We start from the raw sequence: 14,802 nt of genomic DNA on the forward strand, positions 1-14,802 counted from the left end.
TAATTTTCCCTGTGCATTTGGAGCCGTATATTTTTACCCAATAGATGGAGTCGTTACAGCCTGGTTCTCTCCAGCCTCTCCCGGCGAGTTGCTTTTTTTATTGTGGCAAAGCTGCGAACGTGCAGCAGCCCCGGCTTGGGGGGCAGCCGGCCCAAAATCCCGCTCCTTGTCCTAAAACACGGGGGGAAAACGGGACTGAGAGGCTGAGCTTGAGCCCCGCAGGGCGGGGGCGGTGGCAGCAGCACAAACACTGCCTGAGCTCAGCCAGGTGCCCTCAGATAACTCGGCTGCTTTTTCCTGAGCTCGTGTCCATGCTCGGGAGCATTTTCCCATTTTTTAGCAGCGCTCGTGAGCAGCGAATCCTCCCAGCAGCCCAGCACCGGCCGTGACCTTTCGGGACCGAGTGGGAGAGGCCGGCAGTTCCCATCTCCATGCCAGCGGCGTCTCTGGCAGCTCCAGGGAGCCTCTCCTGCCGTTTTCCCGGCGGATCCCGGCTCGTTTTTCCCTGCCGCCTGTTGAAAGCACTGGGAGTTGTTCCCCTTTGCTCCCTCTCAGGATAATCAGCATCCCAAGTGCTTCCCCACCAGCTGGGCCGGGGCTGTTTTATCCATAATTTATTGCCATAAACCCAAGGAAATAAAAGGTGCCCGACCATGAACATCCTCCCAAGTTCCCTCCCTCTCCACGCTCATCCCAGCCCTGTGGCACAGCTTTCCCTGGCAGGCAAAGCCCAGCCCAGCCCTGCCCTGCCCTGGCCTCACTTTCAGCTCTTTCTCTTCTCCAAAAGGTTTTTCTTTTTTTCTTTGGGTTTTTTGGTTTTTTTGTGGTTTTTTTTTTTTTTTGGTTTTTTTTTTTTTTTTTTTTTTTTTTTTTGTTGGTTGGTTGTTTTGTTTTGTTTCTTTTTTGGTTTTTTTGGGTTTTTTTTTTTTTTTTTGGGCAGATGCAGCTTGGCAAAAGGGGCTCTTGTGAAGGAAAGAGCAGCAGGTTTGCATGGGAAGCAGCTGAAATCCACTCCAAAGGATCCACTCATATCTCCTTGATTTATTAGAGGGAAGCAATTTTTCTAAATTAGCTGGCAAAGGGCGGTGGGATGGCCAAGGCCAACTGGAGCTGGAATCCAAAAGGTTCCCCACGAAAACATTCCAAAGCCAAAGGAAACCTGACAATGAAATTCCAAGGTATCCCCTGGTGGGACATGGCCCCAGCCTTTGGAAATTCTCTCCATGTTTGCAGTTGTTTGGGAAAGCAGCTCATTCCCTGCATCCGAGCCCTGGGTGATTCCTCACGCAGCCACAGCGGCTTAAAGGCTGATTGGACCTAATTAAGTCCAATAAGAAATAATTGAGCTGATCCAGAAATATTGCTAATTAACCAACAAGTCACTTGAAAATTATCCCTTGAGCTGGGTGAGTTTCCTCCTTCTGGAGGAGAATGGATTTGGGGTTCTGTAGTTTGACAAATTCAGTGAATTATTGTGAGGGAATCCCACCATCCCCTCCCCAAAACATCCCCGGGTGCCCCTGAAAGGGGACAGGAAGGCAACTATTGGAAGTTGTTCCAAACAAAACCTTTGGCTTCTTTTGAAACCTCATTTTCACCTCAAACATCGACTCAGGTGAAGACAAAAAGGATTAAAGAAAAGCTTGAAATCCTGTGGAGAGGAAATCCTGAAACTTTTTTCTGCTGGATAATGTCAGTATTAGTATTGGTATTAATATTAGTATTAGTGTTATTAGTATTAGTATTTATCCTGGAAGGGAGCAAAGGGAGGGAGGATCCCCCTCCAAACTCCTCTCCCAGCCTCACAGGGTGACTGGAGCCCCTTTCCCTGGCCCTGTGTCCCTTGGAGCATCCCAGGGGATTTCTGGGATTTATTCCCTTGCTCTCCTGAGCGGTTCCTGCTGGAACTGAGCTCATGCTGAGTGAGCAGCAGATTTATCCCTGGTTTTATCCCTGGTTTTATCCCCTGGGGTTGGCCCCAGGCACAAGAGAGCTCTGGGACATCCTCTGCTCTGCTGAGCTTTTAGGGACCAATGGCAGGGGGAGAAATTACAGGGCTGGGATCAAATGGGGCAGGATAGGGCTGGGATTTTGGGAAACAATTCCTCCCTGGGAGGGTGGGGAGGCCCTGGAATAGAATTCCTGCAGAGGCTGGGGCTGCCCCTGGATCCCTGGAATGTCCCAGGCCAGGCTGGACAGGGCTTGGAGCAGCCTGGGGCAGTGGAAGGGGTCCCAGGGATTGGGACTGGATGGGTTTAAGGTCCCTCCCAACCCCAACCATTCCAGGATTCCCTGATCAACCTTCCTGTGCTGGATTTGGTGCTCCCACAGCCCCTGCAATACAAAGGTGGGGATTTTTGGCTCTCAGGAGAACAAGGGGCAGACACTGCAAGGCCACCTGTCCCCAGGCAGGGGCTCAGGTCCCCTTGGGCTGGGAATGGGATCCCTTTGCCAGCACAGAACCATCCCCGGGGGCAGGAGCAGAGCCTGGCACTGCTGGGCACAGCTGGCACAGCTGGATGTGAGCTGGATGTGCCCATCCTGCAGAGAGCCCTGCCTGGGCTGGGCTGGGCTTTGGGATCCAGGGAGGCCCTGGGGATGGGTGTGACACCCCCTGGGGATGGGTGTGGGCCCCCTGGGAATAGGTGTGACCCCACAGGATCTGGGGACAGGTGTGACCCCACAGCCCTTGGGGACAGGTGTGACCCCACAGGCTCTGGGGATGGGTGTCACCCCACAGGATCTGGGGATGGGTGTGACCCCACAGCCCCTCCTGGGACAGGTGTGACCCCACAGCCCCTGGGGACAGGTGTGACCCCACAGGCTCTGAGGATGAGTGTGACCCCACAGCCCCTCCTGGGACAGGTGTGACCCCCCTGGGGATGAATGTGACCCCACAGCCCTTGGGGCCAGGTGTGACCCCACAGCCCCTGGAAATAGGTGTGACCCCACAGGATCTGGGGACAGGTGTGACCCCACAGGATCTGGGGATGGGTGTGACCCCACAAGATCTGAGGATGGGTGTGACCCCACAAGATCTGAGGATGGATGTGACCCCATAGCCCCTCCTGGGACAGGTGTGACCCCCCTGGGGATGAGTGTGACCCCACAGCCCTTGGGGCCAGGTGTGACCCCACAGCCCCTGGGGACAGGTGTGACCCCACAAGCTCTGGGGATAGGTGTGACCCCACAGGATCTGGGGCCAGGTGTGACCCCACAGCCCCTGGGGACAGGTGTGACCCCACAAGCTCTGGGGATAGGTGTGACCCCACAGCCCCTCCTGGGACAGGTGTGACCCCACAGCCCAGGGTGTGAGGGCAAAATGAGCCTCAAACCTGTTCTGATTCTGCAACCCCCAAAGCTTTGGGAAGAATTCCCTGCTCTGCCCAAGCCCTGCAGAAACAATTCCTGCTGGAGGCAGAAAGGCACAGAGCACTTGGAAATTGGGGTTTCCATGGAAGCCATGGCTCGGCCCTAAAGCCAGCCCTGCTGCCTCAGAGCCCAGAGATGTGACAGCCCCACCCCGGGCAGCAGAGCTTTGGGGAACCCCACAAACATCCAAGGGGGGCTGCTGTTGTTTTCCTTGGGTTGGTTTCATTTTTCATGCAAATAAATTAAAGAAATGCCTGGGCTTCCAGCTGGGAAATTCTCCCAAGGAATGGAGGGAATTTTGGGGGCTGCAGGGGTTTGGGGCTGCTTGTTTTGAGTGCAGAGAGGTGAAATATTTCATCCATACCAAAATATTGGGAGCACATAAATAGTGCCAGGATTTCTGCATCTGCTGCTTCACCCCAGCAGCACCAGAGGAGTAAAAACATTTGGATTTCACAACCCTGCTCCAAAACAAAACAAAACATTAAAAAATAGGGAAACTTTGGATATCTCATTTCCTTGTGTGCGTTTAAAGGGAAAAACCTGGAAGAGATCAAACAAATGCCCAAGTGAGGTGTGGCTGCTTCTTTGGGAATTACACTGGGAATCCCAGTGTGGGGAAGGCAAATAAAGTGGGATTTTCCAGGCTTGCACAGAAGGATCGGTTGGGAAGATTTCAGGAGCCAGATCTTGGCTGGGCTGTGGACCCTGCCCATGGGGGTCCCTGATCCCAAAGGATCCCTGCACATCCCAAAGGATTCAATCCTCCTTCCTCCCAGCTTCTGGAGGGGACACAGGGCTGATCCAGGGGTTTAATTTGGGATCAGCTCTGGATTGAAGCCACACGTGGACAGATGTGACCCCCACAGCCCCTGGGGACAGATGTGACCCCCCAGACATGACCCCTAGGGCTGTAACATGGCCTTTAATTAGCAGGGCTGCTTTAATTGGCATTTCCTGGCAGAGCCATTATTCCTTAAAGCAATAAAGGCTAATCCATAAATAAATGTGTTTATAGAGATAGATATTTAAATACCTCCTTCTTTTCCTTCTGCAGGTAGGGAAGAGGAAGGATTTGGATCTATTTTAAGCTCACAGCTGGCATCCTCCCAATTATCTCCTTTTCCCCCCCCATTTTCCATTTCACTGCTGGAGAAGTGAGGGGAGGAGATGAAACAAATGGAAACACCTCTGGATTTGGGAAGGATGGATTTGAACAGGAATTCTTTGGAGCAAATGAAACAGCCAAGTTCTTGTGGCCTCTTCCTATCAAATTCCTTCTTTGCCCCATCAGGAATGGGGCACCCCAGACCTGCCAGTGCCCTGGAACTGGGCCCAGCCCAGCTCTGCTCCAGTGCTCTCTGTGCATTTTGGTGACTCCAGGGCTGGCCAGGAGCCTCCCCCTGTCTCTGGGGGCCCCAAAACTCTGTCCAGAGATTAAAAGAAGCCATGGAATGGTTTGGGCTGGTTTGGGATCTTTAATCCCCCCCAATGCCACCCCTGGCCTGGGGCACTGCCAGGGGTCCAGGGGCAGCCCCAGCTGCTCTGGGAATTCCATCCCAACCCCTCCCCACCCTCACAGGGAAGGATTTTTCCATATTTGCAACCAAAATCTCCCCTCTGTCAGTGGGATCCATGCCCCCTTGCCCTGTCACTCCATGTCCCAACCCACAGGCCCTGTCCAGCTCTGGGGGCTCAGGACAGGCCCAGGGCCCTCAGGATCCTGCAGGGCCTTTGGATGGGCTTTGCCAGCCTCCAAGAGGGACTGCAGCAGCGATGGTGACATCAAATATTAGCATCAAATCAATGTTAGCATCAAATCAGGGAATCCTGGATTGGTTTGGGTGGGAAGGGGCCTTAAACCCACCCAGTGCCACCCCTGCCATGGCAGGGTCACCTTCCCCTGTCCCAGGCTGCTCCAAGCCCCAATGTCCAGCCTGGCCTTGGGCACTGCCAGGGATCCAGGGGCAGCCCCAGCTGCTCTGGGAATTCTATTCCAGCCCTCCCCACCCTGCCAGGGAACAATTCCCCATTCCCAATATCCCATCCCTGCCATTCCCTGTGTCCTGTCCCTCCATCCCAGGGGACAATTCAGGGACACCCCCAGGTGAGGTGCTTGGTGCCCCATCCCTGAGCTTTTGGGGCACTTCCCCCCTTCCCTGACCCTGCTGGAATTATCCTGGATCCAGGCAGCCCAAGGGGAAAGGGAAAAGAACAGCTTTGAAAGGAGCCCTGAAATGTGCAGGGAAAGGGGGGATCCATGGGACTCATCCAGAGGCTGGGAAATGAATCCAGCTTCAGGAGGACAATGAAAATTTGAGTATTGAATATTGACTATTGAAAAATGAATATTGAGTATTGAATATTGAATATTATCTGTTTTCTGTCTCTCAGACACACAGATTATTCCTATTTTCCCTCTGAACCTCTGAACTTCAGAGCCTGGGGGTTTTCTGTTCCTGTTTATTTTCCTTTTCCTTTTTCCCCAGTTCCTGAAGGGCTGGAATTGGCTGGCAGCTCCTGGCTGGGAGCTCCTGCTTTGGCTGCTGAGGGGCTGCAGGGAGGGGTGATGCTCTCCTGCTTCCCTTGGCAGTTCAGCCACACTCCAAGGCTCCTCCTGCTCCATGGCTGGCACCACTGGAGATGTTCTGCTTTAATTGAAGAGGAATCTTGGGAAGGAAAAGCTTGCTGAGCTCATTTTGCTGTTCAAACCTGGCTTGTTCAAGGCTTTGGTCCTGAGATGTGGATGGAGCTGATCCATATGGGATTAGGCACCTCCTACACCTTTATATGGGATTGGGCATCACCTTTATTTGGGACTGGGGATCACCTACACTTCTGTTTGGGATTGGGCATCACCTACAGCTTCCTTTGGGATTTAGGCACCTCCTGCACTTTCATTTAGGATCAGGCAGGACCTACACCTTTATTTAGGATTGAGCATCACCTCAGGATGTGGCAGTGAGCTGTGACAGTGGGAAATGTGGGAGGGAATTCCCAGCCTCCCTGTCCTGGGGGATGATTCTGGATACTCCATGGGAATAAGCCTGGAGTGGACTGGAGGCTCCTCTGCTCCTGCCCTGACCCCAAACCTCACATTCCCAAGAGGAGCAGCACCTGGAAAGGAGGAGGCTGGAGCTTCCCAGGGGACAGGCCCAGCACAGCAGCCCGTGGGTGACTCTGGAACACCTGGGAGGGCCGTGCTGAATGTTCCATGTCCTGCCCTGTGCCTGGAGAGACAATTCCCTGCTAACTCCCCCCTTCCTGAACCCGTTTCCCTCCCTTTAAATTCACTGCACCTGGCAAATCCAGAGGAAAACTGCTCTGTGTTTGGATGCTGCAGAGGATGGAAAATTCTCTCCCTCAGGGAGTTTGGCTTCCAAACCAAGTTTGGGGAGCAATTCCTTAAGTTGAGGTTTATTCCTTGTCATTCCAAGGGATTTGAGGGCTCTCCTGGCAGGACAAGAAAAGGGAAAAAGCCCTTTCCAGGTGGGAAAAAGGGAAAAAGCCCTTTCTCCTCAAATCTGGAGATATTTCCAATCCAAGAGGCTGCCACACCCCTGCTCCTATGGCAGCAGGATAGAAGTGGGAAAATGAGATTTCAGATCCTGAGGGATAGAAGGGAAGGGTCACCTCCACACCAGCCTCTGATCCCACAGCACCAGGACCATGTTTGGAAGTTCCTTTACTCCCTGAATCTACTGGAAAACAAATGTGGAACTCCTGGATCAGACTGGAGTCTCCACTTAGAGGTTTGGGCTGGAATTTTTGGGATTGAACAGCCCTGGAATGGTCCCTGGGTCAGCCCCCAGAGCTGCTACTGAAACCTCCCCATTCCCAAATCCTGGGATTTGTGGCACAGGAATTGCAGGGAAATTTGCTGCTGTACAAAATTCCCATTTAGGGGTTGGAGTGATTGGCCCGGTGTCCCAGAGTGCAAGGCAAGATGGATTCTATCACCATCTCTATGGCAGTTATCTTCTGTTCATTGGGCAGTTTGCCTTATCTGTTCCACACCCACTCCTCCCTCTGGGAGACACTGCTGATAACAGCTATGGAATGCCCTTGCATGGCTGATAAGAGCTACAGCATCCCACTGGGAGATGTGAGCCCAGAGGGAGGAGCCAAGCATTCCTACCTGGATATAATCTGGAGATTCTGGAACACCAGCACAGCTTCTGCACTGGATTGCCCAGAGGAACAGCAGCTGCCTCTTCTTCCCCTGGATCTTCAGAGGAAGAGACTGCACCTTTCTCCAGGATCCCTGCTCCAGCAGAACCAGCCCTGACACTGCAGGAGGGCTGAGCCACAATTCCAATGGTTCTGCTGCCAACAGCCTGACCCACAGGGTGTCAGGTTGGGTTCTGACTCTGGCAGTGTTGTTCTAGTGCACTGCATTGTTTATTTTATCCTTTTATTTTCTTCCCTATTAAAGAACTGTTATTTTCTGCTCCCATATCTTTGCCTGAGAGCCCCTTAATTTCAAATTTACAGCAATTCAGAGGGGTGGGGAGGGTTTACATTCTCCATTTCAGGGGAGGCTCCTGCCTTCCTTAGCAGACTCCTGGCTTTCCAAACCAGGCACCCTGTGTGGGGAATGGTGGAATCCTGGAATGGTTTGGGTTGGGACAGACCCTAAAACCCCTCCTGTTCTCAGCCTGGATCCCCTCCCACCATCCCAGGGTGCTCCAGCCCCTCCAGCCTGGTCTGGGACATGGCCAGGTATGGAACAGCAGGGCTGGAGATGATTCCAGAGGTGGCACCCAGAGCTGGGGACTTTGGGACAGGAGGGGCCCTGTCACCATGATATTTCCTGAAAAATCCTCTTTGCCCAGGATTTTCTCCTGAGAAGCCTCAGAGAGGAATGAAGACAATAATTATCTGACTGCTGCTCCTGTGTTTGCTGCTTTGGACTGTGGTCTGGAGATCATTTACCAACAGGTGAATGTTGGATTGGTGCCATGTGAATTGTTTTTAATTAATGACCCATCCCAGTCCAGATGTGTTGGACTGAGGAGTCAGTCACAAGTTTTTATTATTCATTCTTGTTAAACCTTCTGATGTATCCTTTCTCTTTTGATATTATATTATATTATATTATATTATATTATATTATATTAATTATGATATGATATGATATAATATAATATCAGCCTCCTGAGAACATGGAGCCAAATTCTCATCTCTCACCTCGTCCTGGGGACCCTCACAAACACCACAGGGCCCTGAGATTTGGGGCATTCCCATCCTGGTTCATCCCCACTCTGCTCTGGAGGCTCTGGCTGAGCACAGGGCTCACCTTGGAGGAAATCAATTAATGCAATTACTGTAAAAACCCCTGCAGCACCTGGGGGATGAGGCTGGAAGCGCAAACAGTCCTGACCTGACGCTGCTCCCTGTGAGCTCCCAGACTCTGCAGAAATGGGGGAGAATTCAGAGCTCCTCCCGACGGAAGCAGCCCCTTTCTGCTCACAGCAAAACCTCCCCCTCTCCATCAAAAAAAGCTTCAATTCCTGTCAAAAATCCCTTCAAAGGATCCAATCTGACAGCCCCAAAGCTCCTCCAGTTCCTTGCAGATTCTGTGGGAATGCTGCCAGTGATCCCAGCAGGGCTCAGTCAGGCCATGCCCAGTGTGGGATCCCAAACTCCACACACCAGGGGCTGCTGCCAGAGAATTTGGGAATTTTTACCTCCTTCCTGTGGGTTTCCATGGCTGGAGGCTGCAGGGTGGGTGCTGAAGGTCTGTCCCACTGCTATCCCTGTCACCTCAGGCCCAGGGGCATCCACAGGGATCTGGGGAAGCAGGACAGGCTGGAGGCAGAGCAGGTGAGTGCCACCTGCGGAGCTGCCAAACTCAAAGGATCCAACCAATTTTCCTTTGGCAGCCTAATGGTGACAGCAGTTGTGTGGGAAGATTAATGGAGAAAAGGTTGGATAAAATAGAAGCTCCATCCTGAAGTTTTTCAGCTGCTTTTTTGCAGTTATGTAATTGTAAATGACATTGATTTTTATAAAAACCCACAAACAACACCAGGAAACTTGGAATGTTTTGGGCTGGATTCTGCTCCTGCTGCCAGCAGAGGAAATCTGGGATTTTCTTGGATTTCAGGGCAGTTTCAGGCTGGTTTTTTCAAGGATGAGAGCAGGATTTGGCTCTCAGTAGCCTCAGAATGCCACTGGAGCTGTGCAGGGAGCAGAGCAGGGGCTGAGCTGGCACAGCCAGGGAATTGTCTGGGTTTGTATCTGGCCAAAATTCCCTGTACAGGGATAGCCAGCACCAGCAGGGACCAGGATTGCTCCTGGTGTGGACTCTGAGGGCTGTTCCAGCCTGGGTGATCCCTGTGACAGCCCCAAAGGGGCCTCTGGAAAGGCCCCCCTGCCCTTCCTGAGGAGCTTTGGGATCCGTGGATCCAGAGCTGGGGCCAAGGTTAAAGCCGGGGATGAGTTTTTAGGGGAATGGTGGAATTTGGTCCAAGGTTGGATTCTGTGACCTTTCCCAGCCTCCATGATCCTGGGGTGGCACCTGGAGGAGCAGCAGGACATTCCCAGTCCCATTCCCAGTCCCAGTCCCATTCCCAGTCCCATTCCCAGTCCCAGTCCCATTCCCAGTCCATCCAGCCTGGGGGGATCTGGGATCACCCCCAGGGCCCCTGGGCTCACAGGACTCTGCTCAATCCCTGTTGGATCTGACCCCTGGGACACAGGGAGAGGGCACTGGGAAGAGATGGGAAAGGACCCCTCAGTGTGCCTCAGTTTCCCTGGGACACAGGGAAAGGACCCCTCAGTGTGCCTCAGTTTCCCCAGGTACAGCAGCAGCATTCCAGGCCCAGGCTGGGACAACATTCAGGACCTGGCTCAGGGCAGTCCTGGCCTCTCTCCTGCCAGGACCCAGCCCCTGGGAGCTGCTCCCTCTCCCATGCCAGCCTTCAGGACTTTCATGGAATCCTGGAATGGTTTGGGAGGGAAGGGACCTCAGAGCCCACCCAGTGCCCCCCCTGCCATGGCAGGGACACCTTCCCCTGTCCCAGGCTGCTCCAACCTGTCCAAGCTGGCCTTGGGCACTGCATGGATCCAGGGCACCTTTCCCATCTCCCAGGGAGGATTTCCTTCCCAGTATCCCACCAAAATCCACCCTTTTTACCCTTTCCTTTAATGCTTCCCTGCATTCTCCACCCTTTGGCTCCTCTGATGCCTGACAAGGAATTTTTTTTATTATTCCAAATCCCTGTTTTTTTCCTGCATGGAATTCCATGAGAAGGCAAAAGGAATGGAGCTCCTGGGTGGGAAAAGCCCTGGAGGAACAAAAGTGCAGCAGGAAAAGGTTCCTCCCTCCAGGAGGGATGTTTGGACTCTGCCTTGGCACAAAGATCTTGTCAGGATTTGTTTTCCTGGAGAGACATTCCCTGAAGGAATATCCTGAGTGCTCCTGGGGATGTTTGAATCCATTCCCTCCCCGCTCTGAGGCTTGCTCCAGGTGCAGAAGGCAGCAGGATGACATTTCCTGGTCTCTTTTGTCTTCTCTCTGTATTTTCCCCCAAAATATTGAATACACCAATATTCAGAACTCCTCTCTTCCCCTCTCTCCTCCTTTTCCAGCCCTTGGATGTGGTTGGGTGAGCACATGGAGCTTCCTGAGCCGTGGGTAATGGGCTGGATGATTCTCCACGATTTTCTCCAAGAGTTTTCCCTTCCCAAGGCTATCTCCTCTCTGGAGTTGATATTTTAAAACAATTTCCCTGGAGGTGAAAAAGCTCCCTGGAGAATTGAGAAAGCTTGACTGGAAATGCTCCCATCAAACCCTTCCTGCTCCCTCCTTTTGGGCAGTTCCCTCCTGCAGGAATTGAGGGTTTTAGCAACTTCGCCATGTGATTTTTATTTTTTTTTTTTTTTATTTATTTTTTTTTTTTTTTTAATTTAGTCCTTTATTTTGGGAAGAAGATGCTCTAAGGAAGGATTTGTTCCCATGCCCAGCTGTAAATCTGGGAATGGAGGATTTGCTCCCATGTTCCTGTACCAGCTGTAAAATCTGGGAATGAAGGGAGGATTTGCCCCTGTGTTCCCATGCCCAGCTGTAAATATGGGAATGAAGGGAGTGTTCCTGTATCAACTGTAAAATCTGTGAATGAAGGGAGGATTTGCTTCCATGTTCCTGTACCAGGTGTAAATCTGGGAATGAGGGGAGTATTTGCTCCCATGTTCCTGTGCCAGTGTAAAATCTGGGAGTGAAGGGAGGATTTGCTCCCATGCCCAGCTGTAAATCTGGGAATGATGGGAGTGTTCCTGTACCAGCTGTAAAATCTGGGAATGAAGGGAGGATTTGCTTCCATGTTCCTGTACCAGGTGTAAATCTGGGAATGAGGGGAGGATTTGCTTCCATGTTCCTGTACCAGGTGTAAATCTGGGAATGGAGATTTGGCCTTGTGTTCCTGTAGCAGGTGTAAATCTGGGAATGAAGGGAGGATTTGCCCCTGTGTTCCCATGCCCAGCTGTAAATTTGGGAATGAAGGGAGGATTTGCTTCCATGTTCCTGTACCTGTGGTAAAATCTGGGAATGGAGATTTGGCCCTGTGTTCCTGTACCAGGTATAAATCTGGGAATGAAGGGAGGATTTCTGTACCAGCTGTAAAATCAGGGAATGAAAGGAGGATTTGCTCCCATGTTCCTGTGCCAGTGTAAAATCTGGGAGTGAAGGGAGGATTTGCTCCCATGCCCAGCTGTAAATCTGGGAATGATGGGAGTGTTCCTGTACCAGCTGTAAAATCTGGGAATGAAGGGAGGATTTGCCCCCATGTTCCTCTACTGTAAAATCTGGGAATGAAGGGAGGATTTGCCCCCATGTTCCTCTACTGTAAAATCTGGGAATGAAGGGAGGATTCCTGTACCAGCTGTAAATCTGGGAATGAACACGTTCCCATCTCCCCTTTGCCACCATCAATTCCCTGCTGCCAGGAGCTGATGGGAGTCAGGAGGCTCCAGGTAAGTGGGAATCAGAGCTGGGAATCTGCCAGGCCATGGATCACCCTCCACAACTCCCCCTCAATGCTCCCCCTAAAAGCAGGACCCTTTCTTTTCCCTGCAGCATCTCCTGCCTTCCCTTCTGTCCCTTGGGACTGGGGACCCCTGGCTCTGCCACAGCTCTGGGATGGGTGGGAAGGGACTGGGACAGGACATAAAGAAAGTTTTATTTTCATTATTTTCTAGTCTCCTTTGAGATACACAACCAACTTAGCCTTTCTTTTTAGGATTCTCCTGCTTTTGTGCCACGTTAATGAATGTCTCTAATTGTCATTGACATATTTTGTGAAAAATCCCTTCACCAGGATTTTTCTCCTGAGAAGCCTCAGAAAAGAAATGTAAACAATAATTATCTGATTGCTTGGAATGTGCTTTGGAGGTTACTTGCCAACAGGTGCATATTTGATTGGCTCCATGTGAATTGTTTTTAATTAATGACCAATCCCAGTCCAGCTGTGTTGGACTCTCTGAGTCTGTCACAGGTTTTTATTATTCATTCTTGTTTAGCCTTCTGATGTACATGTATCCTTTCTCTTTCTTTAGTTATATTATATTATATTATATTATATTATATTATATTATATTATATTATATTATATTATATTATATTATATTATATTATATTATATTATATTATATTATATTATATTATATTATATTATATTATATTATATTATTCCTTCTGAGAACTTGGAGTCAGTTCTCATCTCTCACCTCGTCCCAGAACCCACACAACCCCATCAATTAATAACCACATCTAATTGCATTCTATACCCTGTATATGGTATTAACTAATGAGAAATCATGGTATAGAGTATTCTTCTCTTTTTTCTAAAGTTCATTTGCATAACATGATACATCAAAAAATCTCTGAGAAATTAAGACATTACTGTGATGCTTAACCTCCTACTGAATGGAAACCTGGTTTGAAATCTCCAAATTTCCCAGAATTTCCAGTGATTTCCAAACTCTCCATCCAAAGCTGAGTTTACTCTCACTCATGTGTCTGAGAACTTACATTATAATGTCTGAGTTAAACCTTGTGACTGTGGCCACTGAAATCCCCTCGATCCCCTCCTCCCTGGGGTGTTTTCCATGTCCATGGAGCTCCTTTTCTCTTTGAGATCCCATTGTGCACTGACTCCCCGGGGAGCTGTTCCTGCAATAATGGCAAGGGGCAAATAATCTGATATATTTCCCTGGAATAATGGCACAGGACAAATAATGTGATTTCTTTCCCTCTGCCATTGCTGCTGGGGATAACAGCAACACCCGGTGCTGACCTTGGAAATGGAAGGAGGAATTCCACATTGATCCTGGAGCCAAGCTGAGGGGAAAGAGGCCCAGAAAGCTTTTGTGGGACAGATGGGATTGTTCTCCATGAGGGCTTGTGCAGCTTTGGGGCTGGGATGTCACCAGTTCCTTGGGACCCTGCAGTTCCTTGGGGTTACAAATCATGGGATCCCAGCCTGGTTTGGGTGGGAAGGGCCTTTAAGGACCCAGTGCCAGCCCTGCCATGGCAGGGACACCTCCCACTATCCCAGGGTGCCCCAAGTCCAACCTGGCCTGGGACAGTCCAGGGATCCATGGCAGCCTCAGCTGCTCTGGGAATTCCATCCCAGCCCCATCTGAGCAGTCACTGAGCTCATTTAAATGAAATAAAATGGATAAAATTCCATCCTTCAGATGGAACTTTCTGCTCTGGCAATGGGGACTGGGGCACTGAAGCACCTGGGAGCTGCAGAGCTGCCTCTGCTCTCCCTGCAGCAGCTGCTGGGGAGGGGGAGCTGTCAGCTTCAGCCCTTCCCTGCAGCCTCTTCAGTTGGATAAATGACATTTTTAGTGGGAAAGCTGAATCCAAACATCCTCAGTTGGCAGGGGCTGGAATTTCATTGCCAAAGCTCACTTTTACTGTGAAATTCTGTGTTTCAGGAGGGTTTTCCAATGGCTAGGCCTGCAGGGCCTGGGGCCTTTGGGGTGGGGGAGCTTTGGGGGGTCAGGATTTGGGCTGAGGAGGAGAATTGGGGTGCAGATGTGAAGGTGAGGGCAGGCACAGCTGGATGTGGGACCAGACACCCCTGAGATTGCAGGAGCCAGCATCTCATCCCAGGCTGGCCCAGGAGAAGAGCTCAGGGGCGGGATGGGGTGGGATGGGGTGGGATGGGATGGGATGGGATGGGATGGGATGGGATGGGATGGGATGGGATGGGATGGGATGGGATGGGGTGGGATGGGATGAGATGGGATGGGATGGGATGGGGTAGGGTGGGATGGGGGCTCAGGGGTGAGATGACTTTGATTCTGTCTGGATTGACCAAAATCTGACTTTATTGGGTCAATCCAGCCACACAAAGCCCCTGGGCTGGGTCTGCTGAGCTAAAATCCAGCAGGGAGTTCCAGGAGCCATCCCAAATC

At 51.2% G+C, this 14,802-nt stretch overlaps 1 protein-coding gene across 2 annotated transcripts in view; it reads right to left on the reverse strand.

Annotated features, from left to right (window-relative positions):
* LOC129131027 (acid-sensing ion channel 2) overlaps positions 1-14,802 on the reverse strand; it is a 504,741-nt gene that overhangs the window by 96,793 nt on the left and 393,146 nt on the right. The window lies entirely within an intron of this gene.

This window comes from Agelaius phoeniceus, chromosome 26 (genome assembly GCF_051311805.1).
Source record: "Agelaius phoeniceus isolate bAgePho1 chromosome 26, bAgePho1.hap1, whole genome shotgun sequence".
Taxonomy (NCBI): domain Eukaryota; kingdom Metazoa; phylum Chordata; class Aves; order Passeriformes; family Icteridae; genus Agelaius; species Agelaius phoeniceus.